This window comes from Phalacrocorax aristotelis, chromosome 5 (genome assembly GCF_949628215.1).
Source record: "Phalacrocorax aristotelis chromosome 5, bGulAri2.1, whole genome shotgun sequence".
Classification (NCBI taxonomy): domain Eukaryota; kingdom Metazoa; phylum Chordata; class Aves; order Suliformes; family Phalacrocoracidae; genus Phalacrocorax; species Phalacrocorax aristotelis.
In genome coordinates, this window is record NC_134280.1 from 3,221,510 (window position 1) to 3,246,695 (window position 25,186).

General features: G+C 38.6%; 2 protein-coding genes across 9 annotated transcripts in view; one reads left to right on the top strand and one right to left on the bottom strand.

Annotated features, from left to right (window-relative positions):
- ORC4 (origin recognition complex subunit 4) overlaps window positions 1-25,186 on the top strand; it is a 446,994-nt gene that overhangs the window by 360,586 nt on the left and 61,222 nt on the right. The window lies entirely within an intron of this gene.
- MBD5 (methyl-CpG binding domain protein 5) overlaps window positions 1-25,186 on the bottom strand; it is a 147,798-nt gene that overhangs the window by 83,184 nt on the left and 39,428 nt on the right. For all 8 annotated transcript variants that reach the window (XM_075092768.1, XM_075092767.1, XM_075092766.1 and 5 more), the window contains exon 2: window positions 11,489-11,586. The gene's annotated coding sequence lies outside the window, so the exon portion shown is untranslated. The remainder of the gene's footprint in view (window positions 1-11,488; window positions 11,587-25,186) is intronic.

Here is a 25,186-nt window from a genome sequence, read left to right on the forward strand (position 1 = left end):
ACATTTGTCAGCCAAACCCTGAATCTAGTAATTTATTGAACTAAAATCGCCAAGTTGCAGAAGTTATGGAAAAATCTACTAAAAAAATAATCCATGCTTATTTCCTGTGGAAAACCTTCACAGGAGAACCCCATCAGCAACATCATCAATACTCCGCCAAAATATTTTTTACCTTTTATTAGAGCAAAAGAATCACGAAAATGAATGACAGAGCATTCAGACAGTGTTCCTTAATGCTGCCAACGAACAGCTTTTAGATGGGACAAAATACTAGGTGAGTTCAAGGACAGATAAAAATTTAACGGATACAGAATCTGTAGCCTAGAGCTCATATGACAAAACAGGCTGCAAAAACACCGAAATGTGTCAGATCCAGAAGAAGGGCCAGGGATCTCAAATGAGATCCTATCCAAAATGTAGCGACGGAACACACTTCAATCAATACAGCACTGTACTTTGTGAACAGAACCAAAATGCTTTTCCAGTTCTGCCATCAATTTCCGCGGAGCCAGGACCTAACTCAGACTTCAATAATTGCGTATGAACACTGACAGTATCCTCAAATCCGTCTGCTTTAAAATCACCTTTTAATCATCACTAAATGACCACGCTTATTTCAACGCTAAAACATACATTCAATCCTAGACTCATGTTTTATAAATTTCTATTTCTACCGAAACAAATTGACTTTTGTTTCGGTCCAGTAGCTACTTTGTATAGTTTTATTTCCTCCCTTTAAGTGAATACATCCCATTATCGTAAATATTATATGAAATTGAATCTAAGCTAAAACTTACTCTAAGGAACACAGCCCTGCGATTCCAACACATAAGGAAGAAGCCGCAACCTCTCTTTGCCTCCCTTCCCTTCAGTCCACTTGCCACCGAGTCCAGTTCCCAGACTGGTTTTAGCTTCTTATATACTTAGTTCTGGATTTAGGAATTGATCATGAAGGAGACAGTCAGACCCTTCTTTCCTTCCTGTCAAAAATGTAATCCCCCTGAACTGAACCCAAAAGTCACTTACAGCTTTAGCTGCTCCTCCAGAAGAGCTCAATAATGGGACAGGACAGACTGTGCCGGTCACAGAGCACCGAGGGATTCTGCCCAAGTCTGTACCTGAAGCAGAGGCTCTAAATATACAGCAACACAATTTTACCCTATCACAGAATTTTGCGTTTAACTACATATTTGGGGCAGCACTAGCCTTAATAAATGTTTTACCCTCCAAGAAAATCTCTGAATTCTATTCAACATCTACCACACTGTTTCTGTCAGCAGCTTGGGGATAAAGCAGTACGGCACGTCAGGAGAGCCGCAACCTTGGTACGCGATGTATCAATTTCTGCGAGAGCGCCATAGCAGAAGTATGCTGGGCTGTGTCTCTCAGCGCACTCTTGGGCGGATCGTTTTCACATAAATGGCTTTCAGAAACTTTTCCCAACTGGCATAATTTTATTCTTTTTGCAAAGAGCGCAAGGAAATGCTAAAGCGCACATACAGCTGAGGGAGATGAAGAAAGCGTACCACACTGTAATAGCAGCAAGCAACAATACAACTGTGAAAGATTTAGTACAAATAAACAAAGAGAAAATACTTAAGTCCTTCCAGATGAAAGGTAGAGCAGCATTAATTTTATATAAAAAGCTACTTCTTGCTATTACAGGTAACTAAATATGGAAACGTTTTCTAGGTGAAATGATGAGCTCACCATCACTTCCAGGATTCAAAACAAGATCACGGACCTTTCGAACAGGCAAACTTTAATCCAGGTTCTGCAAAAAAGTGATAGTCTGCACGTGCTGAAGGAAGCAAGAAAACAGTCGCTGTGGTCTATTCTGGCCTTTGGGCTTTGCAATTCCCTTGCTCTCCCTTACGTGCCCAGGGAAAAAAAAAACCCAAAAGCCTGTCTTGGGCAGGACAGTAAAATAAGCAGAGTAGATACAAAGATGGAAGACACAACCGACGAATCTCTGTCCAGTTGGAGGCCCCACTCCCATCTTCACTCAAATATATGCTTTTACAACAAGCAATTCTAATCTGAAAGCATTTTATCACTGATCAGCGCACTTTACTCTTCTGCAAAAGGACTTAAATATAACTTTGTGCATTAGGCACGTGTCTGCAGAGGCTGCTTCACTGGGGAAAGAGGTGGCCGCTCTGGGAAACGCAGCTTGTCTCTCTTCACCCCGCTTCCCAAATGAGCCCCATCTGATGCGGTGTGTGGTCTAGATCTCAGGACCTGGCTGTTTCAGTCTCATCAGCTTGTTCCCTACCCCCTCCCTGCAGCTGCAGCCAGGCTAGTTCATTTGTAATTATAAACCATCTTTTACTGTCTCAGATGGAATTTTAACTTTGCATCCCTGTAGCCCAAATCAAAACTATTCATAAAGAATGCGTAATTTTATATGTTTAGATAGGACAATTGTGATAATCTAGTCTGAGGGCATCAAACCTCATTTGGAAACATCTGTGACAAACCAGTGACTTGGCCTCTCACATGAGAGAGGATTTCAAAACACCGTACCTTACAGTGAACGACAGAGTCCCACACAGTTGTTACAGCGGACATTTAACTTCTTTCTCTTCAGTTAAACTGGGAATGACAAGCTTTTTGGTAAAATGTACCAGTACATCATCCTAAAGCTGTAACCCGTTTTGCTAACAAGAAACTAGAAAGATCTTTCCTATGTCCTCGCAGGGCAAAAAAGCCACCATTTACAAGATCGTTTGTGGCGCCAAAATGAAACGTCAGTTTTCTGCTCGCATTGTGAACACAAGGCTCTTCTTTGAGAAGAGGGACTAATAAGTGTGTTTAGGATGGTACTCCCACCATCTTAAACAGCTAGGCAGAAGGTGATTTTGCTTTGTCATTTGAAATAGCACACCTTTTTTTAAAGATTTGAAATGTATTTCAGATTTTAGATCAACCAAATCCAATTTAAGCAAAAAAAAAAAAAAGAATAACAAAAATCATAATTTTTATGCGGGTACTACTACTTCATAATAATTTTCACTGAAAAGATATTAGAAAGAAGTCTTTTAAGTATGAACCAAACAGACAAAGCCAACTGAATTATGGAAGCATGTTTGGTAGTAACCACCAAATTTCACACCTTCATGCTGAGGAAGGTGCCTGGCTCGGTTTTCACTCTTCTCATTCTTTTGACACTGTAAATCAACTGTTTTTACAGGATTTCAGGCATGAAGGTATCAGGGCTATCCACAGTCTTAATATTATTTATGCCAGATGGCAAAATCAGCCGAATATTGGTAATATGGCATTTTTAAAGTAACATAATCTAAATCAGGGATTTGCTAACTTGCTGCGCGGGAAGATATACGTTGCGCAGTTTCATAATATGAAGCAATTTGCTCTGTATTTTAAAAATGCCCCTTTGCAGGAACAACAGTTTTGTCTACCGGCACCTGTTCCAATTAATTGTTTTCCAAAGATCACAACCAATTTTAATAAGTATTAACTTCATCAAGGCATGTGCATAGATTTCTGTTGATATAACAGTTAAAGACAGTTACTAAGATTTTTACACTCTCAAAGGTGTTAGAACGATATGGGAATAAAATGATCTACTGATTGATCTTCTGGACAGACAAAATAATATACTATATCATCCAAGCTAATGTTGAATTCATCGTGTTTTTCAGCTAGCGGCAGTTATCTAATCTTCTGCAAGTCAACAGAAATACTGTCATTAAACTTTACTCTGGTAAGGTTTTCTTACTTTCTTCAGCTGTGAAAATTCATACCACACACAAGATACTTGAAAACTTTACCAAGATTGCCTGAATATATTTGGGGTTTGTAAGCCCTTAGGAAGGCCAAAAGTTGGCATGCAACTAATGACCAAGTGCTCCCTTCCTCTTTCTAAAAAAATCAAGACCTTTATTCTGTGTTGTTCTTAACTACTTACAGAGATGTTGTTTGGGAACATGCAGTGTTATTTATCCACTCTGGAAGACATCGCACTCCTCCACATCTACAGAATGCAAAAGCCAAGGACTTTGACTAATGCCAGTATCTTATCTGCTGAATTTCCTTTCAGACTCTGCAATACTGTTTCTTCTTCAAGAGATGAAATTGTGTAAAAAAAAACCATCAGAAGCATGTGTGTCATGGGGATATATTTAATTCTATACTATGAGAATACAATACAAACTGAAAGCTACTACATGAGAACTTCATTCAACACAGAGTATCTCCCAGTCAGAACACCTACATGTCAGACTATTCCAGGCTGTCATTATGCCTACTGTCAACTGTTCATTTGCCTACAGAATCTATCCTATGAAAATGTCACTTGCCGTCACTCAAATACTTAAACTATGCTTGAGATAGAAAGAAAATTCAAAGAGAAAAAAAATATATATGTACACATGAACCAATATAAATGGCTACACTAGAAAATGTATAAAACTTCCAAACAAGAATTAGTACTGTAAGCAAAAATGCTCTGTTAGAATTATTTAGGTGAGGTTAAATTATACACGTTGTAACACACATAATAAAAATCATACAGCTTTTGTTCTGCTTTTATCGATGGTGCACCCGTGGCCAGGTTTCCTTCTCCATTTTGTGTTCCCGTCATCAGAAAAGCGGTTAAGTGAGAATTCTGTCACGTAGCTACCATCTCATAAACTATTGTCAAATTATACACAAGATTCAACAATGAACATTTGCATTTATGTATCAATAGTATAAACATAATACCATGTTTTCTAACATCTAATCAACATACATCTCAAAGACATCACAGTTACTTTGGAAAATTCCTGCTGGGATCTGTCTCTTGAAGAGTTTTAGTTCCCGTATTAAGGACACAACAGATGGATGGAAGCGACCAAAAAAAAATGAGGTATTTGAACTTTTCATGATACTTTTCAAATGGAGAATTTAGCTCACCTGCCCTTTTCCTAAGCTCAAGTATTTTTGCCCCCACTCTCACAGTGGTACCTGTAAACTTTCATACACTGAGGATAAAAAGCAAAAGAAAGTTAATGAATCCTTTGAAGTGATATAATCTCACTTTGGGAGATTAAGTTAAAGCCAACTGTGGCAGCTACTGAGCCATCTTGGTGAAAATCTTACCTCTCCTTAATATTTTTCAGGAATGCAGTAAAAAAGCAAAATAAACATTCCGTTCTGAATGACAGCTCTGGAGTATCACCACAGGTTTTCAGAGGAAGAGTGGCTCTTTTCTTGAGAAACTTTGTGTGAGCTTGAATTTAAAAGCACCACTGGTTTTAATTTAAAAGCATTTCACTGAACTGGGATCCTTCTAAGAAGAGACAAAGATGTTTGAGATTCACTGAGCTGAATCAGCAGAAACTAACTGGGGTGGCGATCTCCCTTTAGCAGAGATATGCTGATAGAGGCCAGTCAAGAATCTGAAGAATGACGATGGCTTGTTTAAAGATAGATCAATAAATGCAAGAATTAGTTTAATTTCAAAGCTCTTATTTCTCGTTGTAGAAAAGGTGTTGCGGCTACACTTGTAGTATTGCAGCTCCTGGTGGTACAGGCCAGATCAGATGCGGATAAACACTGGCGATCCAAGCTGAATGTGCCAACTTCAAACCAGGGCTGTACGCAAAGCTATGGGAGTGCCTCGAGTTCAGCCCTTCCCACCTCTGCCTTTACAGATGTAAATTCTTGCTTAACTGGAAACGACTGCAAACAGCTGAACACAGAGTCAAGGAAAGCTCCTGCGCCCTCTCCCCGCACAGTATAACAAGGACAGAAACAAGGAGAAAAGCCGACTTGGCCAGGCCTTTGCTGTGGGGACACTTGTATCTGGGACAAGCATCCCCTGGTCAGAATCACCGGCACCAGTTATCCAAAGCAACCACTGGCTGATGAACCACAGCACAGACATCTCCTTTTTTTTTTTTTTTTTTTATTTTCACTTTCCTTAACCATTTCGATAGATTTTTACCATGACAGTGGGCCTCTGAGGATGTGAATTTATAGTAAGGGGAAAATAAAACAAAATTGAATAGCAAAATGGAAAAAAAACCCACCTTCACAACCTCTCAGGCCATCTTCACGTAAAGCAAAACAATGGTTTCCTAGGCCTGCATTAACAGCTAAATTTTAAATTTGCTAACCTTGAGCTTCTTTTTTGAGCACTGTTTTTTCAGAAGGAATTATAAAACAAAAATCAAAGATCTGAATTTGGTTTGGTGTTACAACAGAAAAGAATAGTTCAGTTTATTGTAGATAATTCATTCTGACCACATTCTTCCTTTAAATATTTTGTGTCATTAACAAATAATGACAGTAGCTCTATTATCTGTTATTTTAAACCCATAGCTCTTTAAGGAAAACCAAAGATTGTGTGGCTTTTTCTTCATAGAAATTGCTCGATGTATTACATGAAGGCAGAAGGATGGATATTTGTAAAACTTTCTAACATCACGAACTGAAATAATAAAAAACCCCAAAACTTTCTGGAGACATCCAGGTTACCGTGGCTGTATGAAGCCTTAAACGACTAATTCAGAAGCTCTGTGTGTGTATGCCTAGCTTTGCTAAGAAAAATTAGATATTGAAAAGCCAAATTTTCATGGTTTTGCTATGATGTCATTAATTTTAAAGAGAGATGCACTGCAGTATCCAATATTTTTTGCATTATTTAAATATTTAAGTTTGAAATAAAAATTAAACCACTCATCTTGATTAATTCAGTAACAGCAAAAATGTGCTGGCAGTATTTACTTTTGTTCAGGGTGCCCTCTGTCCCGATTTTTCAAAATGGAAAGCCCTTGTAGTTTGCAATATTTATTTACAGTGTCTGCTTCTAGAAAAAGTTCAAAATGTCAGCCCATATTTTATTTGAAAATTGTTGCTGAAGGAACAGCTGGAAAAGAAATGGAGACCATTGAAAACAAACTTCTTGCTCTGGTGAAATGTGAAAAACTTGGCAGAAGAGGTACAAAATTTTCTGCTAAGGCAGAGAATGACCTATCAAATCTATTATATTTAACACATACTCTATAATTTGGCTCTAAAATGTAGCTAAAATTAGTGATATTGTAGGGCAACATTATAGGAATATCTTCCCCCCCCAAAAAAAATCCTCTAAATGATATTTGTAGAAGTAACTTTCAAATTAAGTAGGTTTCCCTTTATTAAATTTAAGAAAGTAGAATCAGTTTATGTCTTACATTAGAGAAAGTAACTTGGGATTTCACAAAAACCCAACCCTTTCATATTAAAAGATGAGAGAGAGACAGAAAATTGACCGTTCTCAGAAAAACATTAGGGTTTCAGAAAAGACAATTGGGCTCCTTGGTTTTAATGACAACCCAGGAAAATTTGTCCATCAATCCGGACTGCAGACTGCTTTAGGGAGAAAAATGATGCAACACGACACTGCTCCTTCTCTGTCTAGAATAACTACAATCACAACATTAGTAATGACACCGTTCTAAGACAAACTATTTAGAGACGCACTGCGTGTGCAGCGCCAAGTCATATGTTATATACTTCAGTATAATTAAACAACCTTATAAATTCTGAAGTTCGGATAGTGAGCGGCCCAGTTCTGCGCAGAGATGTATCATGAGTCCCAGAACTACGCAGTTCAGAAAGTTCTCTAAGACTACATGGCTTGCAGCTGGAGATGGCACAGGGGACTAAACACATCTATCATTTTATCGCACAGTCTAAAATTCTATCTAGCTACGAGAATTTTCCATGTACTGTTTCAAAGGATAAAACACAAGAAACAGATGTAAGCCTCACTTTTCCTCCTGAAGTCTGCATAACCAGCTTTCTATTTTATTAAAGCTCCATTTCTCTGATATGTTTTTGCACCCTTCCAAGCGATTAACAAGACCAAAAGATATTATGAAGACTTGTATCATTCTGGTTTCTTTCACAAGCTGAAATAAATAATACAAATCAATAAGTGCCATCTCAGTTTTTGGATAAGGAAAATCTACAGCGTTCATGCTAAGACCACTATATGCATATTAAAAATTCCCATGAATACCAATGTGTTTTCTAAACAGAATTTAAAGCTTTTTGAAACATACAGTTCTGGAAACACAACATTTCAATGCACGTACGCACTATAGCAAGGACACCATTTGGCAGACGGCTGATCTTTGCATTACGGTTGTGCGTAACCTTCCTCGCACAGCACCGAGGCAGACTTGGCTCCCCCGTAGCACTTCTCAGTCACGCCGAAGTAGCTACAAGGCTGTTGTACTGAAGTTGACTTGCATCAGCTGACTCAGAGCATGGGTAGAAAGATGTGTAACCTTCAATACCCATCTGTGCAGACTCACCCTGAGAGAAAGGGGTGCAAATCTGGAGCCAGAATAGAACTGTAGGTCTGGAAAGTAAGTGAAATGAGGGAAGACTGGTACTATGTGAGAATAGATAATGAAATTGAAATAGGAACTGGCTAACATTAGAAATTACTTGGTCAGGGAGAATGAAAAAAGAGATGCAGGACATGAGACATACAAGGAACTAGGATATAAGAAAGAATGGCTAGATGTGAAACTGAGAACCAAGAAGAATGAAATCATGGCTTCAAAAACCGACGCCTACATCAACAACCCTTGCAATTCCTATGCTTTTTACGGAGTATCACTGCTCTCGCTTTTCTGTCTCTAAAGAATCTTCACGGAGTACCCCTGTTCTGCAACTACTGCAAGAAGTATACAAAGCCCAGCAGCCCACCTTAAGAGCTGGCAAGGGAAGCTCGTAGAACTGAAAACATTTCTGCAAAATAACCTGGGCTTCAGAGACCGGGTTTTGCCAGGAAGTCTGAGAGAAAACCTGTTGCTAAAAGGTACGGTAAACCATATAGGCAAATTCTTAATTCTATCTGCAGAACAGGGTTTGAAAATTATATAGTACAGAAGATCTGGAACCACACACTGAACAACTAAAAATACTAGATAGCTGCATGCTGATTAAATGCCATCTATTTAGTGCAAGGATTTCCTTCTATGGAGAAAAATAGCATGTTATCCTGTAATTAACGGCTGCATGATAATGTACAAGGTGCAAATGGGTGAACCAAGGTCACTAAGGTTTGGGAGTATTAGACTGCAAGCACAGTAATGCGTATTAAATACAAAAAGCCCTTGCATTTAAAAATAGATCGAATGGAATAGAAACAGTGTCTGCACATACCTATACAGCTGTGAACATTTTAGTACTGGTAGTCAATAGAGTGCAAAATAAAAACCAAGATGCCAAGAACAAGACCTACATGGTTTTTTTTGGATTTCACAGAAGCATTCTGAGGTTTATCCACATGCACATATTAAAACTTTACGGAAATAACCAGTAAAACATTAACTTTATAGAAATAAATACTTTTCCTGTCCCAGTTTTCTCCCCAAACAAAAAAATGTTTCTTCTTAACCCAAAGGCAAACCTTGATAATTATTCACGCAAAACATTTGGTTTTCCTTTACCAAATGTTGCAGGTCCCCGTTTTAGAACAAATAAAAACATACCTAAAGGTTAATGCTTGAAGGAAACAGTCACAACAAAACAAACCCAAAAATTTAACCTCGATATGGCAGGGGTATAAATAGTCCCTCTCAGCTCAGCAGTGTTTGTCTTTTAAATGAAAAAGGTCTTCCATTCCAGGGGTAAAAAGAAGAAGGAAAAGTAAAAAGAAAAGACAACTGCCTTAATTTCTTTCTTATTTTGAGCTTTCCTCTAACAAACAGCTACCACTTGTTTCCTTATTTTAGGTCATGTAATTCAGCTATATGTGCTGCGCTTTTTAACTCTTTCCCATCTGCTGCTCTCTTACAGCATCATCTGGGAGCTGAGAAAACCTAGAACGATGCAAGACCCCGATGGAACCAGGGCTGCACCAGCTCAGAGATGCCGGCCAGCGGCCACTGCTTATGGCGATACACTTGAGTAACATAATGTTTTCGTGCCCTTGTTAAACTTGAGATGGAAAAAACCTCAGAAAAGTAGAAAGAGTTTCACAGGAGGCTCTGACTTATGTAAAAAGATACCAAATGGGCAGTGAAACAGAAAAAACATTACAAACACGACAGAAATGAGGTACTTCATTTTTGTAACGCAGAAGTGAGAGACAGAACTCCGACCCTGCATGTCCCAGCCCAGACGCTCCTTCAGGCCGGCTCTGGGCTAACTAGGCAGTTCCCATAATCTTCTATTTGTACTGCTTGAAAAATATAAAGGTCTGCAGAAAAAGCCCTTTCCCAGAAAATCACGGCTGCCCAGACGTGCCTAAAGGAAGAAAGGTAGTTCTGACCACTGAACAAACTTTGTACTAAGTAGATTGGTTTTCACTGTGTCGCATCACACAGTGTTGCACTGCAGGTGAAAAGAATATCAATAGGGCCAAAGCATCCTAACAACACAGTAAGTTTTTTTTTTCTTCAAAAAACAGCTAATGAGAGCTATTCAAAGTTCAGATCTGAGAACTAAGTAGCTTATTCATGAACTTATCCATCCTCTTATTCAACAGCATTTTACATGCTTCATTTTGAAAAGTCTCGGATGAAGTTGCTGTATTCAAAAGTTCAAAAATGAAGCTGTACCCTCATTTTGGACCTGTCTACTAAAACAAAGAAAGGCAAATATGTAAATTCCTAGTGAATTAAAGTGCCCCATTAGGAGTTCAATTATATTCTGAAATTACGTCTTAATTGATTTGCTCATAGATGAGCTGTACAGCTAACCAAAAATCTACTGCCATATAATCGTCACTAAATTTCAGGTATTGCCACACATTAAATTAACAGCAGATAATGAGTGGGAAAATTAGCTCCCTTTCCAGAGCAGAAAAAATTCTTTCCATACTACCTAGAGTGCTTTATGTAGTTAGTTTTAAAACAGAAAAAAATTATGCACAAACAAAACTCTCCTGAATACCTAACGTTTCTTTTGATCAAAAGTCCACACAAAGTAAACAGCACAAGCAGGGCGCACAGCAGATTCATGTCTCTAATATCTAATTAAAAAGAAGTCACATTTCTAAACTCTCATAGAAAACTTCAAGAGGTTCACTGCTGTTTCACTTTGCGTGTTGCTGCTATTTCTTTTCGACATAACTTTTGGGTTTTTTGAGTAGTAAAACCATACCCAACTACTTTTCAGATTCTGATACGTAAGGTATTCCTGGTTATCCTCAGTATCACACACAGATATTGCAAATGACCTTGTGGTATGAAAAACTCATGAGAAAGAAAGAATAAGGAATAACATCAAATACAGAAGAAACAAGCTAAGGACTCAGATTCTTGTAACTAAAAGGAGGAAAAGAAACCGAGCTCCTTCCATAGACCTTATTCTTCTCATTAGTAGGATAAATAAACTTGCTAAAAAAAGTTAAAACTTTTAAAAGTGAAGCCAGGCTCCTGAACTCCAGCTGCTGTTCAGTTTTGGTTATTCTGAGGACAAAAAACTATCTAACTTATTACTTCTACGCAAATGCATAACAGAATATTTCACTTACCTTTGCTGGCCAAAGGGAACAAATTTCAAAGATCTTGTCTGTAAATGATATATTCTTCAATCTTTACGCCTCCAATGACCACCATCGTCAATAAGGATCTGAAGAGAAACACCACAAAGCAGTACATAAGCCACATTAGTTGCAACTAGACTTAGATTTCAAAATTGTATTTCTTTATTAAGAAAGTACAAACTCAAATTGCACATTTAATACAATACCGAATTTATTAGCTGCTGTTAAAAACAAATAGACAAGCACCAGAGCCATTAAATGGGAAGGCATTTAGCTACTTGAGGCATGCTACAATTACTTGCAGTAGTGTATTAAAGACTAAATGCACCAGGCTTGGGAAATTCAGTGCTCTTGTACCAAAATAACAGCAGCAGCATTGAGATATATTGTATTATAAGGACTGACAGGTTATGGAAAGTTAAACCACCTCCCTAAACTTTGAAAAGCTAAATTAAAAATAACTTTAAGACAATATCCCTAAAAATGCCAGTTACGGTTTCAAAAAAACCCCCACATTATCCAACGGTACAACCATACAGTATCATTTATTTGTGCTTTTTTATTTTATTACTGTAACTATGGAAATATGAATTAAAAAGTTTACCATGCTTATGGTAAGGTCAGAATCAAATGAACGAGTCTACGTATGTACTTCCTTTGGAATCAACTTATGCTAAAATGCCCAACAGCTACAGGGGTTTTTTTTAGGTCTCAACTTCTTTCATTAAACGAGAAACCACTTGTCTATTATAACCACAATAATCTTCCATAGAGTAACTGAGGTCGCCAGGGACCTCTGCAGAACGTGTGGTCCACCCCGCCCGCTCAGGCAGGGCACCCTAGAGCTGGTGGCCCAGGACTGTGCCTACCTGGACTTCAGACATCTCCAGGCATGGAGACTCCACAGCCTCTCCGGGCAACCTGGTCCAGTGCTCAACCACCCTTGCAGTAAAAAAGGTGTTCCTGACGTTCGGAATGCTCTCCAGGGCAGAGAACATCAGGACATTTCCTTAATGAAGGAACTTGAAAGCGTAGCGGTGTAACATGAGACAGGGAGTTTGACAGCAGCCCTAAGTCAGTATAAATAACCCTTAGGTACATGCTGGATGCTATATACAAAATTATATACTGGTTATACTGGTCCCTGTATAACCTAACATACGCTGCAATGCTTTTGAAATCTTTTAGTCCTCATTTAGCAACAGATGCAATTAACTAGAAGATGAATCACGTCAAAAAGCTTTTGTCCTGTAAACGATTTTCCCCTCTACTCAGTAGATTCCACCTGGTTTAGTCTTTCTCAGATTACAGCGGTATCCAACTCTGAGCAAAGGAGAGAACCTTTTGCTGACTCCTGGCAGTGTACAACCACAGCAGCAATCCAACTTGGGTTAACACAAGCTACTAATTCATCTTGAATACTTGTTTTTATTTTTAAATGTGATTTATCTATTTACTAATTTATTTTTTTGCAGGCTTAGAACATCTAACTGCCAGCAGTCAGGACATGTGGGGGGGTGATGGGATCACCAGGTCACTTAGCAGGCTCTGTGGGCAATTTATTGCTGCTTAAAGCCATAATAGTTAAATACCTCTAATAGCAAAACCACTAAGTTTTTGCAGTTTGCCTATATCAACGCAAAAAACAGTTTCATCTCAGCTTTATGATAATTCTTTATCTGCATTGTCTGTGTTTGTTTATTCTGAAGTCAATCCACACCCCCACATCTTCCGACACCTGAAAATAAATACCTTTCAAATCAACTTCTGCAAAATAGCAAGTTATCGAATACTTAAACGGGTACTCTGCTCTTCCTAGTGCTTCCAAAAACTTAAAATCTGTGTAGCAAAAATAACTGTCAGATCAGTCTCTGAAATCAAATTGCATAGGCTATACCATGATTATGTTAACTGTCTTTTTCTAATGAAAAAACTGAACAAGAAATTGGATGTACACTGTGCCTTGATGCTTGCCAAACTGAGAGTTGATGGATCGGTATGGGGAAAATATTCCAGATACAAAATGACCCTATTGAAGTATTAAGAAGCTGCTGCGTAGGAACGGAAAGCGACGCTGCACCGGCAGACTGCCGCTGCATTTTCAGATATGGTTCAAGACAGGGTAGAGAGGCAGGAGAGGAATGGAAAAAAGCATTTCAAATAATCTAAGGCTGATGAAACACCTTGAAGGGCACAGAAGTAGTCTGTGAAACAAACAGGCGCACAACAAGTTCTGCTGATAAGCTGCTCAAAGTCACTAAACAACCCGATCTAAGACACCAAATGTTGCTGCATTAAGGTACGCCATGTGAACATTAAACCCAAACCAATTATCTTGAATTCAACAGGTCTACGCCTTGTGCAGTCACAATCTACGCTTCTTTTGTTAGCTATGCTTGGCTTTGGCTGTACTTCGCTTGTTTTATATGCCAAACCAATAAAGTCAGAGGAATAAACTGGTACGGAAGCCAAAGCAGAACCCTTTGACAGATTTGTTTAAGAAGTTCAGCACGGAAGATGCTTATCGGTGGTTACAAACCAGAAAGCACACCTGCTGACAGGGACATCTTCAAACCGAAGATGCACTGAGAGCGGGAGTAAAACTTTTTTTTTTTTTTTAATTTAAAGGGAGACCACATAATACAGAGCAGCTACAGGGACATGAATGCAACATTTCATTGTGCCATTTTAAACAATTATTCATCAAGGTGGTTCAGAGTCTGTGACTTGTTTTCCCTGAAAGCGACTTTGCGCATGTAATTCAGTGTTGAGGCTTCCAATCGCTTGTCCTTCAAACTTAGCATTGCCGTTTCTTAAGAAGCTGAATCATACCCAAACCTCCCCAGATTTTTTAAGTGCCACTGAAAAGATTTTTTTTTTTTTGCCTGACAACTAAATCATTCTCATTTTGCCTTTTGTGTCAATAGCTATTTCATTTTTTTGTTGGTATTGAACTGTACAACTAAAATCCAGATATGTAAGCTCTCCCCCCAATTGCAGATGTTATTTCTGATCAGATTTAATTATCTTTCTCTCATACGTAACAACTGCAATCGTTGTAAAGGCATCATTGATTTTGTTCTCAAAACCTCTACGCTTTCTCAGAGGAGTTTTAACATTGCATCACAGGGAAAAAGTTTCTTCTCTGTTAAACCACATTTCAGAGGAATCTTCTAAATCTCTGGGGACCTGTTTATTTTGCTCAACAGCACCCAAGTGTTTCTTTTTTTTTTTTTTTTTTCATATGGTTTTATGATCATCATCCTAACAGCCAGGAGGAGTCACTATGATCTCATCTTCAATTAATGTGAAGTTACCAAAAAAACTAGAACAGCCTCTTTTTAGTAACACATTATCTTATTTACAATACCTAATCCCGGACACAGAAAAGACACAGTTACATGGCCCTGGAAATAAAGGGACAGTCATAAAGAGACTTAAACCAGACATTTCCATCTTGAATAAAGTCTATGTTCTCTCTCTCTCTCTTTTTTAAGTCTCTAGCACCTTGTTTTGAATGTTGTTCCTCTAAATATCCTAGAGTATGAAGAGTTGGTTCTACAAGATTCTGCGTCCTAGTCTGGTGCCAACCCACAAAACGTATGTCTCTGCTCAAATATAAGAATCTGTTTTGAAATTTTTTTTTTCATTTCTTCCTGGACTGGGGACAAAACATTTATTTAGATACAACTTAACATTTAGTATCTTCAGAGATATGAAACTTTCTAAATCCCAAATATATTCTCATTAATTTATTCCCTAACAGCAACTTCGAAGAAGCTAAACTGTCTGAACACATGACAACAATCATTCAAAGTAAATGCTGAAAAATCATTGGGGAAAAATAATAAATTGGTTTTAGACATTATTTTTTACGCTCGTGGGTGCTACTAAGTCTTAAAACCATCAGATTTATTTTTAACCTAAATATTTTATTGCACAGCTATGTAAAAACATCAATATGTTTTTCTAATGTCATTAGCTTTCCATTTGTTCTCACTGTAAACAGCTCTTGTACTCTATTTTTGTATGATTTGGGATAAGGTAGATTTTCCACTATTGTTGACACAACGGCACAAAGTATCGTTCAAACATTTTACAAAAAAAATAACTCCAACGCAGGAGATGATACAGCAAAGGCCACCCTGAGCCCACGACGGGGTTTCTTTAGATGAGTCTCTGGGCCGGTCCATAGCTCTGATGGCGAAACTTCGCGTCTCCGTGAGTTGTGGTAACTGCCCGCATCCACCCCACGCTGGGGCTTTGCTTTTAATGAGAATATCACAAATGCAAACAAAAGCCAGTCTAACCTCAGGAATTAAATATTTGCATTAGTTTCAGCAAATTAGCTTCTTGAAAGAGCCAACTTCTGCACAGGCATAAATCAAAAGTAACTTTGAAGTTACATATGTTACTTTCAATCACATCAGTGAAAAAACACGCCTGAGCTTCACATGGGTGTTTATATATTAAAGGAAACCCATTAGCTCGGACAGGTGCAAAATTTCAGACCGTTTTCTTTTAGATAAGGGAATATATGTGAGAGGCACTACCACAGAAATACTACAAAGGCTTTGCAATCTCCATCAGTCATTTGCCTCTGGGAGGTATGTTTTCCTTTGGTGTGAGCAAAAAACCCAAACTTAGAAACAGATGAAGATTATTTCATCCTAAGATGAATGTACACAGAAAGAGTTAGAAATTTTAGAACGCAGAATGGAATATCTGCCTATAGCTCCACAAGGGTAAATGAAAGCTTTTCTAAATGGTTTTTTTTTTGTGACAAATTTAAAGGACTAGTAGATTTGGAAAACACTGAAGGGATCTTCGTTTTCCAGCTTTCTGTTTTTACACCCATAAGCAGACTCGTACGTCGCGTACCGGCGATCACACCTGATGCGTGCAGCGGATGAGGAAGAAAGCAACAGGAATAAGCACTGCACAGAACGCACCGCGATCCCTACCAAGGTCACGTTCTGATTTCAGAATCCGCGAGATGATTCAACTCAGTGGCAAAGGCACGCCACCAGAAAAGAACTAGGAGGAAACCCACCCGAGTTTCTATTTTTGTTCCACAATAATGCAGAAAAGGCAGCCGCAACATTTTTTAAAATTAAGAGTTTTCAGTGAGAAATAAATAAACCAGGTTGTCTTGTTTTTGTCAGACGAGCAAGCAAGAACTAATGAGAGCGCATGACAGATGACTCCAATAGCGTTACAAGACAGAATTTCATCCTGCTTTTAACTGTTACTTACCATTTTACCGACACCAATCTAACTGAACTTTCTAATTAGCATTTAAAAAAAAAAAGCATTTTAACTAAAGGTATGAAAGCCTCACTAATTTTATCATTAGTAGGCTGGTGAAGGCCAGACTTCGCAGTTCTCAAGTGTTCTCCAGCAGTGCTTGGGCTCGTGTCATTAAGCTGAGCAAAGCATGACTTGGTGATGCAGCTCGCCGCAGTCCTCAAGGCGAAACGCTGCAGTGTGGGCCTGCTTCGAGTTGGGCATTTTTGCTGTAACACATACTTGCCTATATATATTTTTTTTCCGCAATATTTGAGTCTAAACCATATGTGCATACATATAAATACTGTATTTATAAGCATACATACAATAAAAACTGTATTTTCTCTATGCATCTAGAGAAGTGATACTTCATTTTTTAAATACAGTCAAAAATCCCAGTACTATTAAAAGTTCTGAGAAACAAAACAATATTTCTGGATGAAAAAACCCAGCCCTCAAAGAGACGCAAACTACATTTTAAAAAAATCTCATTTCTCTTCCAAACATGAATATCTATATTTCCTTCCTTTCTAGGTTACTTCTAAATCCTTTTTTGCAGCTAATCACTCCTTAAAGCTGAACAGTATAACTTCTTCTACAATTACCAAAAGAAAGTTCTCCACGGAGATAGTCTAATGTGCAACTGGCTGGCTCTTGGGGCATCACAGGACTTTGGGCTCTACATCTGAGGAAACTAAAACTATACCTGAGCCTAAGTAAGGGGTAGAACAAACTAAAAGAACCCCTCCCCAAAGCCCCTCATCAACCTAACCCGCACCATGCGTTATATCCTGCCCCGTCATTTGCCACCATGTAAACACGGCATTTAGACTTTCCTTTCTTCTTCTCACTTACTTGATACTACCTTAATAGTCGAGCACGCCCTTAAAGCTGGAGCGCTTTACGTGAGTACAGAAGTTATGACTCATTCAACTGAGTATGCAGAAGCTTTTGCATCAATTTATTTCACATCTCAGCTGGCCTCTGCGTCAGGCTGCCCAACCAGCATCTACATCATCCGCAGCTATAGGAAGTTGAAGAACGTAGGGTTTAAACTCTTAGTTTATCAGAGAAGAATGACAAATCAGGACACTGAGCGCTTCCATGGGAACAGGAGGAGGACCGGGAGCAGACCAAAATGAAGCTGGAGTAGGAACCAGGAGTTACTACAGACACCAACAGGAGGAGCCTTGCCTTGCTCTGAGTAGCCCAGAAATTAAGATGAGAGATGGGAAGAATCCCTCATTCATGTAAGTTAAATGAGGGCAAAGTAAGCCCAGTACTACCCTAAAGAAATTATTTTTGCACAGCAAATTGGGTCATAGAAGTGAGTGAGGTTTACTAAATATACACGTTATCTGTAGTTAAGTGAGCACTGTCAAAGCAACGAGGCTTACTCACATTTCACCCAAGTACTCTTTTATAGTCTAATGATCAGTCACACATACCCCCCTTCCACTGAAGATGAGGTACCCGCAGACTTGAAGAGTCTCTCAAAACAAAGATGGTTTTGACCTTTTTAAAATTTCCATACACAAAAGAAAACACTTTGCATCTCTACTGCCATTCATCCAAACACCTAACATATCTTAAAATATACTCTCAAGCATAATTTATTTCCCAAGTCACGTGAAGATGACAGAGTTCTCAGTTTATTAACAGAAAGCTGTGGCAGCGTGATTTAGTGACCTCCTCAAATTCTTGGTATTTTGTCTCCAACAGTGTCACCAACATACAAAATTTCTGTCAACTGGAATCTTGTTGTTACAACCCTGCAAAGATAGCCGAAATCCTTTTGAGAATGTGAAAATGCATGAATGAAGAAAAATGAATGAAAGGATTAGGAATACTACCTAGTGTTTATTTTTGGATTGAAGTAAGAAAACAGAAAAATATTTTTATAAACTGATACTATATAAACTATAAACATGATGTTTATAAACTATAAACATGTTGTTCTTCCTCTGCTGTTTAGATGGTTCCAAAATATTTACCTCCGATTTGTGGCAGTTGCTGTCACCCTAACAGCACTTTATAGCTCCGGCGCAGTCTATGCCTATAACCAATCTGGAGAGAACTGATGTCATAGTAATAATTTTTCTAAACATAGAACTAAAGACTGAAGGAACTGCATTATAGAACTGTAAATACAAAGCTTTAGTTTCTGAATGGTGATTTCCTATCAATACTCGCATTTAAAACCTTCAAAGATGTTACAAGTTGGACTAAAGTTCTATTTTTGGTTGATTTTTGAGAAAACTGCGTACTGACATTTACTATTATAAAATAATTAGTGTTCTTGTGCTTTCAAACACTGAACACCAGAAATCATGACACTGAATCAAAAAACTGAAAAGAGGACACTACACAGCAGATGAAATCCTGACATCTCTTCAGAGACTTTCTTTTAAAATGGAAAAAATGGCACAGTGTTGAGCCTCCATTGTTTGAAGAAATATTCTTCTCCTCCAAAATTAAATTAGAAACATTTAGAAACACAAAATGCTGTAAATTTAAGAACGTATGAATTTGTGATGATTACACAGAGGAAGAAAAAAATGCATCTCTTCAGATATGTCTCTTGTTTTATTTTCCATCTTCTTTAAAGAACAGAAAAGGCAATCAAATGCCACAGAAAAATTGTATTAATTGGCTGATCTTGTGACGGTTTCCATTCAACAGTATTTTTCCATTCATTTAGCTGTAGGATAATTATTCAGCACAAAGTGCAAAGTTATATACCACGTTTCAAATACCAATAGGCAGAATGCTACCACTTCGTAGGACACTGGGTACCAAATGAAGACAGATAGAGGGACATCGCTACAGCCCCTGTTACCTGTTCAGCAGAGCCATACCTTAATATCAGGTACCAGGTTAGCCAGATGTCCGATAGCGCCAATTATACATGGCGTTCCATAGAGTAACAGTCCTTTTTTACCTCAAAGGAGTTCAATACCCTGTTGTGCCAGATGACTCTCCCACCTGACAGAAAAAAACCCCAAACCCCAAATCCACTAATAAAAACCCACAAACACAAGAGGAAGAGGCATACGGGGTCACGGCACTGCAAGAAATAGGATGCAGGTGTTCAGAGCCTCCTGCTGTGTGGCAGGGGATTCGGAACAGGGCAGTACTAAATCCCCCCAGATCGTTTTAGGTAGAAGACTTAATATGAAAACTCCTAGGGAATCGCTGGATTTCCAGGTGTAACAGATACATTCTCAGCAGGATGAAAGGGCGAGCTGCTCTGCCTGGTTACAGGTACTACCATAGCTGGGGGCTTCCTCTGTGTCTGTCTGAGCAAGTCTGCGTTCTCCTGGTCACTGTAATTTACTTAATTTCTATTAATGTTTAAGCAGTAGGTCTTGGTGAAATTGTAAGTAAAACTACACAGACACTCCCATGAATCTGTAAATACCTTACTTATTTTTAAGGAAAGGAACCAGCAAGAAGGTCGAGGAAAAGTGTTTCTCTGAAATCTTAGAAACATAGTAGGTTTCCAGGGTCTTTTCCGCATTTTGATTTCAATATTCAACTGCTAAGTACAGTGTATAATTTCCCAGAACAAGAACCAATTTTTTGGTCTGTATTTTAGCATCTGTAGTTTTACAAAGGACTTATCTTTTGATGGAACTCCCAGAAACGAATTAATTCACCAGTGCCCCCAACCCCCCCAAGATTTAACAGAGGAATACTTCTTTATGTTAGCGGTGCGTGTTCACCATCAAACAGAAATCCAGTAAGACTTTTAATGTGAGATTAAAATGTTTTTCATGTATGTATCCGAACACATAAGCCTGACACCCACTTTTTCAGGCTTTACATTCACATATACCTATTACTCTACCTGCTTTCCCTTCACCCTGATGTCTGGAAAATGGCAGGACAGAAGGGCCACCCACCTCCTGACACAAATACACAACCAGCTGCTGCTAGGGATACCAAAGAGGAGGCACCACAGGTCCTGACAAAGGGAAAAAACAAACATGAAAGGTAAGGAAAAGCAGATGAAAGCTGGGGACATGCCCTAAATACCAACACGTCTCATTGTCTGAGTGTTGCTTTGAAGAAGACCCCTAGAACACAGGAAAGATTTTTCTAAAGACAAAGAACAGTTATCAAAAGCATGAATTAAGCAGGAAATAACAGAAGAAAACAATTCCCTCATTGGTCAGGTAAGCCAGTATACACTTTGCTTTTGCTTCTAATGATACAAGAAAAAAGTTGGGAAAGTGATCTTTTTAACCCTGCTGTTTACCTTAATTAAGGGAGACGGTATTCATTCTACAAATAATATCCACAGAATGTTTAAGCTCCAAGTACAGGTCACACTATTTTTTTTTTTCTCCCCCTTTAACATAAGATTTGTAGCACTGCCATAATTACAATGCTTTTAAAACAAGACTGTACACAAGTATCAAATTCTGATTGATTACTATCAGGAACAATGAGTATCATCTTCCAAAACTTCATTTCTTCCTTTTGCCAAAGTTAGAGCAGCTGCTATTTAGCTGATGATTTAGGCGCATCCACAAAAGGCATCAGGAGCAATTTAGTTACACGGGTCTAATTTAATAAAAAATAGCCTGTGAGATGACTGTATTACTAACAGAAAGGAATTTATCTCCCTTTTCAACTATGTGCGCGGTACATACAGAACAGCCCTATGGAACCTGCAAATCACTCCAAGAAACTTCAGAATACTCCTCAAATGAAATAGTACTCTTTTTTTTAAATAGCAAATTTATTAGAAGTTATGCTTGTAGTCCTTCCTTGGTTAAACAAAAGATAAAAATCCTACTTCCTCCCAGTTCACTGTGCTGCCTTCTTGAAAAGCAGGCTTTCTGGACACATTGAAAAAGGAAAAAGCCTTAATAGGTCTTTGCCTAATTTATTTATTTATTTTGAAGAAGGAAAAACATAATTCTGAATGGACTTTGTAATTCTTTTTACCTCATTTCCCTTCCAATATATTTGGCTGCCAGATTAACAACACTGTTTCTGTGTGTCACATCTACTGTGCCATTTAATCAGCTTAGTTCAATTGTAATTTTACACCATTAACAAAGAGGATTGGGGCATCGGGGAGGGAGTGCCTGTTTCCGTACAGGCTATCAAATCCCGTACCCAACCTTTAGAGGTTCAGTCCTACCAAGCTCCTCTAGGCTACCTGTACTTTCCGGAGCTCCAGAGGCCAGCCTGACTCGCGCTGCCAGACATCCCTGTTTAAGACACATTCAGTTAAGAACGCAGCGCGCTCTATTCTTCTGCGGAGAAAAGATCATCTGCTATTAAAGAACTTGGCAATGTAGGTAACTTCTTCTGAATGGCCTTTCCAGCTCTGACGATGCATCTAATGCAGCTTTAAAAATTCTGGCTTTAGCCTGCCATTCCTTCTGATATTTCTGCCTTTATCAGTTCAGCCTCCATCATTACTCTTTCCATTTTATCTTTACTAAAAAGAAAATTTTTCAGGGAAGCTGCCTTGCTCCTCCCCGGGGTCCAAGAGGCACCTCTCTGCGTTAGTGGCACCACTATCGCATGATGACATCTCCACAACAGGCGCACAATTAAGCCAGAAGCAGATAAAAGCACTATTCCCTTCCTACTTGGTTGAAATGAGGTTTGGAAATTTTTGTTAAGAAAACGACCTTGTTAATTTTTTAAGACATCTCCCAGGAGAACCACAATCATCACATCCTTGTTTCATGGTCGTCAGGAGGAATTACAAGGATTGCGTTGCTTAACTTCCTTAGTATCCAGACAGATCAGGTATGCAGTTTGTCTCTTCAGTCTAACGGCAGAAATGTATTTGTAGTAAATGCTGTTTTATGGAAGTAATTGGTAAGACAGGTTACTCTCTAAGAAAGGGAAAGGTGGAGCGTCTGCATTTCAGTAAGACCCCCCCCCGGGGCAGCAAGGAGGCATTTGAGCCCAAGGAAAGGTTATGTTTTAAAACTTAAGGAGATATTTAAGTGTTTTTGTTACATCGGACACAATCTCACATAACATCTCTTCTTTAAACATGGGGCAAATACGTAAGAGGGCCAGAGCCAGGCTAGTCTCCAGTTTCACCCAGGCAACTCTTCATCACCAGGCTGGAAATGACGACTGTCAGATTTCAGAGTTCAGCTGGAACACTGCTCAAATTCAGACGAGCGCAGAAAGTAAAGGAAAAAAACCCAAGTTTACTGCTGTACTCTTGACAATGAGAATAAGGTGACGTTGATAGCTCTAATAATTTCAAACAATTTTAGAAACAACTTTCACCTTCAGCTACAGCACTTAGAAGTTTCTTAGAAGCACCGCATGTTTTAAGCGATTTCTTAATCAGTTTCTAATGGTTATTTGGGATACGGAGATTACTGGAAATACATATGTGGGGGGAAAAAAAAAATCCAAGGGCACTTTTGCACGCATATCCTCTCTAGTAGCAAGCCTGTTACAGAATCGCTGCTTCGTGTTTCCCACCTGGCCCTCACAGCGCTTCAACCGCCCCAATGTGCCAAGACAAATATTTGCAGTGCCACACCGAAACCCACAGCACTGAAATTATTTGGGCTTACAGCAAACAACAAACATATAAAACAAACAGAAAAACCTCCAAAGAAACAAAAATTGAATGTATCGACAGAAATTTTGCAGAACCCAGCTAACACCCCCCCACCCAATAAAAGCATAAAAAAAATTGTTTTATCTGCACCGTTTCATTAGCCCACAGATACACTGCCACAAGCACTTTCACTGGTGCAAGTAAAAACGGGGAGAAAAACCTTCATGCGGTGAAAGAATGAATGGCCAAGAGGAAGTGGGCAGAAATTTCTCCAACCAGTTTGGCTGCTGGAGAAAACTGCAGAAGCGTCCTTATGGCAGTGTTACTAATGCCAGTTAAAATAACCAGTCTAAACCACCAAAGCAATTTTGATCTGCAAGAATTTTATGACGCTGGAGATAATACTTTTTAAGGAAAGACATCAAAAGCTTTCAAAAGCCTAGCTAAGAGTATCCATGTCAAAATAATGATATTGTTAAAAATTGTCATTTATTTAACCAATTTAAAAGTTTAAATTCAGGATTTTGGTTTGTTATTTCTTTACCTCCCACTGGTGGTTAACAGACCACAAATATATACCCCTCTCTTACTCTTTTAGAATGATTCTAATCTCAAGTGAAATAGTACAAATGACTAGTAGAGTTGCCATCTAGGTCCTACTGATGGTAAATAAAGCAGCAGCATTTATATGCAGTCAAAAAAGGAAGGAAAAACCTCCTAAAAAAGCTTAATGATTTCTTCCTATCTTCCTGCCTTTGTCTCTACCCACTTCAGCCCAAACAGTTTTTACTCTCACTTTTTTCAACTTATCTAAAACTAAATCCTGAACCATACAGATCTCTCTATTCCTACTAACTCCCACTGAAGAAGTGCACAATGTGCACAGACCTACTACCATCGGCTCATCTGCGAGATCAGAAGTTTGTACTGCGAGATCCTTCAGCTCTCTAAAGCCGTGCAGTGTTCAGGCATCATCACAGCAACTCCCAAGGATGCAGAGATTCACATTCATGCCTCAAAAATTTAATACATTCTTTTATATACCCATATGAGATTATTTTACATTGAGTGGTTAAGCTGAAGGAAAGAAACAGAGAAGAAAAAAAAGAGAAAGAAGAAAAAAAAGAGGGCCTTTGTCCTGAAATAGTTTTTTTCTTTGCTTTCTTTGGAAGAGCCATCTAAAAAACCACTACTATTGCAGAATGCTCTTTCATGACATTTAGCCTTAATCTTCTCTTTCTTCATTTCACTGCTTTATTTCTAGCTATAAGCCCCTACACTAGCCCGAGTATTTCCTTTTTATCTGTAGTTGTTTACAATTGCAGATATACATAGGCTGTTAAGCCTTGTCTTGCCTGTTCTCTTAGTCTTTCCATGCCGTTACTTCCTTAAGAGACCAGACAAAGGCACATTCAGGTGTCTCCAATAAATAAGGCAAACCACGGCTCTAGCCCAGAAGTACAGTTACTAAATCATCTGGCTGGAATCCCTTGGAGCGAGTGTCCACAAAGAAATGGCTGTAAGTCATGCAACTACTTACATCCTTTTCAGTGGACTGCACTGAGGTCCTCAAATTTGTGTCTAGCTCTCACACTGCCACAATGCATGAAGCTTTGGTACTAAAATTCTAAGAAATGGGGTATTTCCTGGAATCCTCTGGTTTTGGTAACCCATGGACAGCAAATAAATGCAAACATGAAAATATATACAAAATGTCATCAAACCAAAACCCTATTCACAGAAATTCTAACCATTTTTGCTGTGCAAAGTAAATTACAATAATATGGTTTTATATGAAATCAACCTAGATAGATGTCTGTATGTTCATAGATAACCCCGGC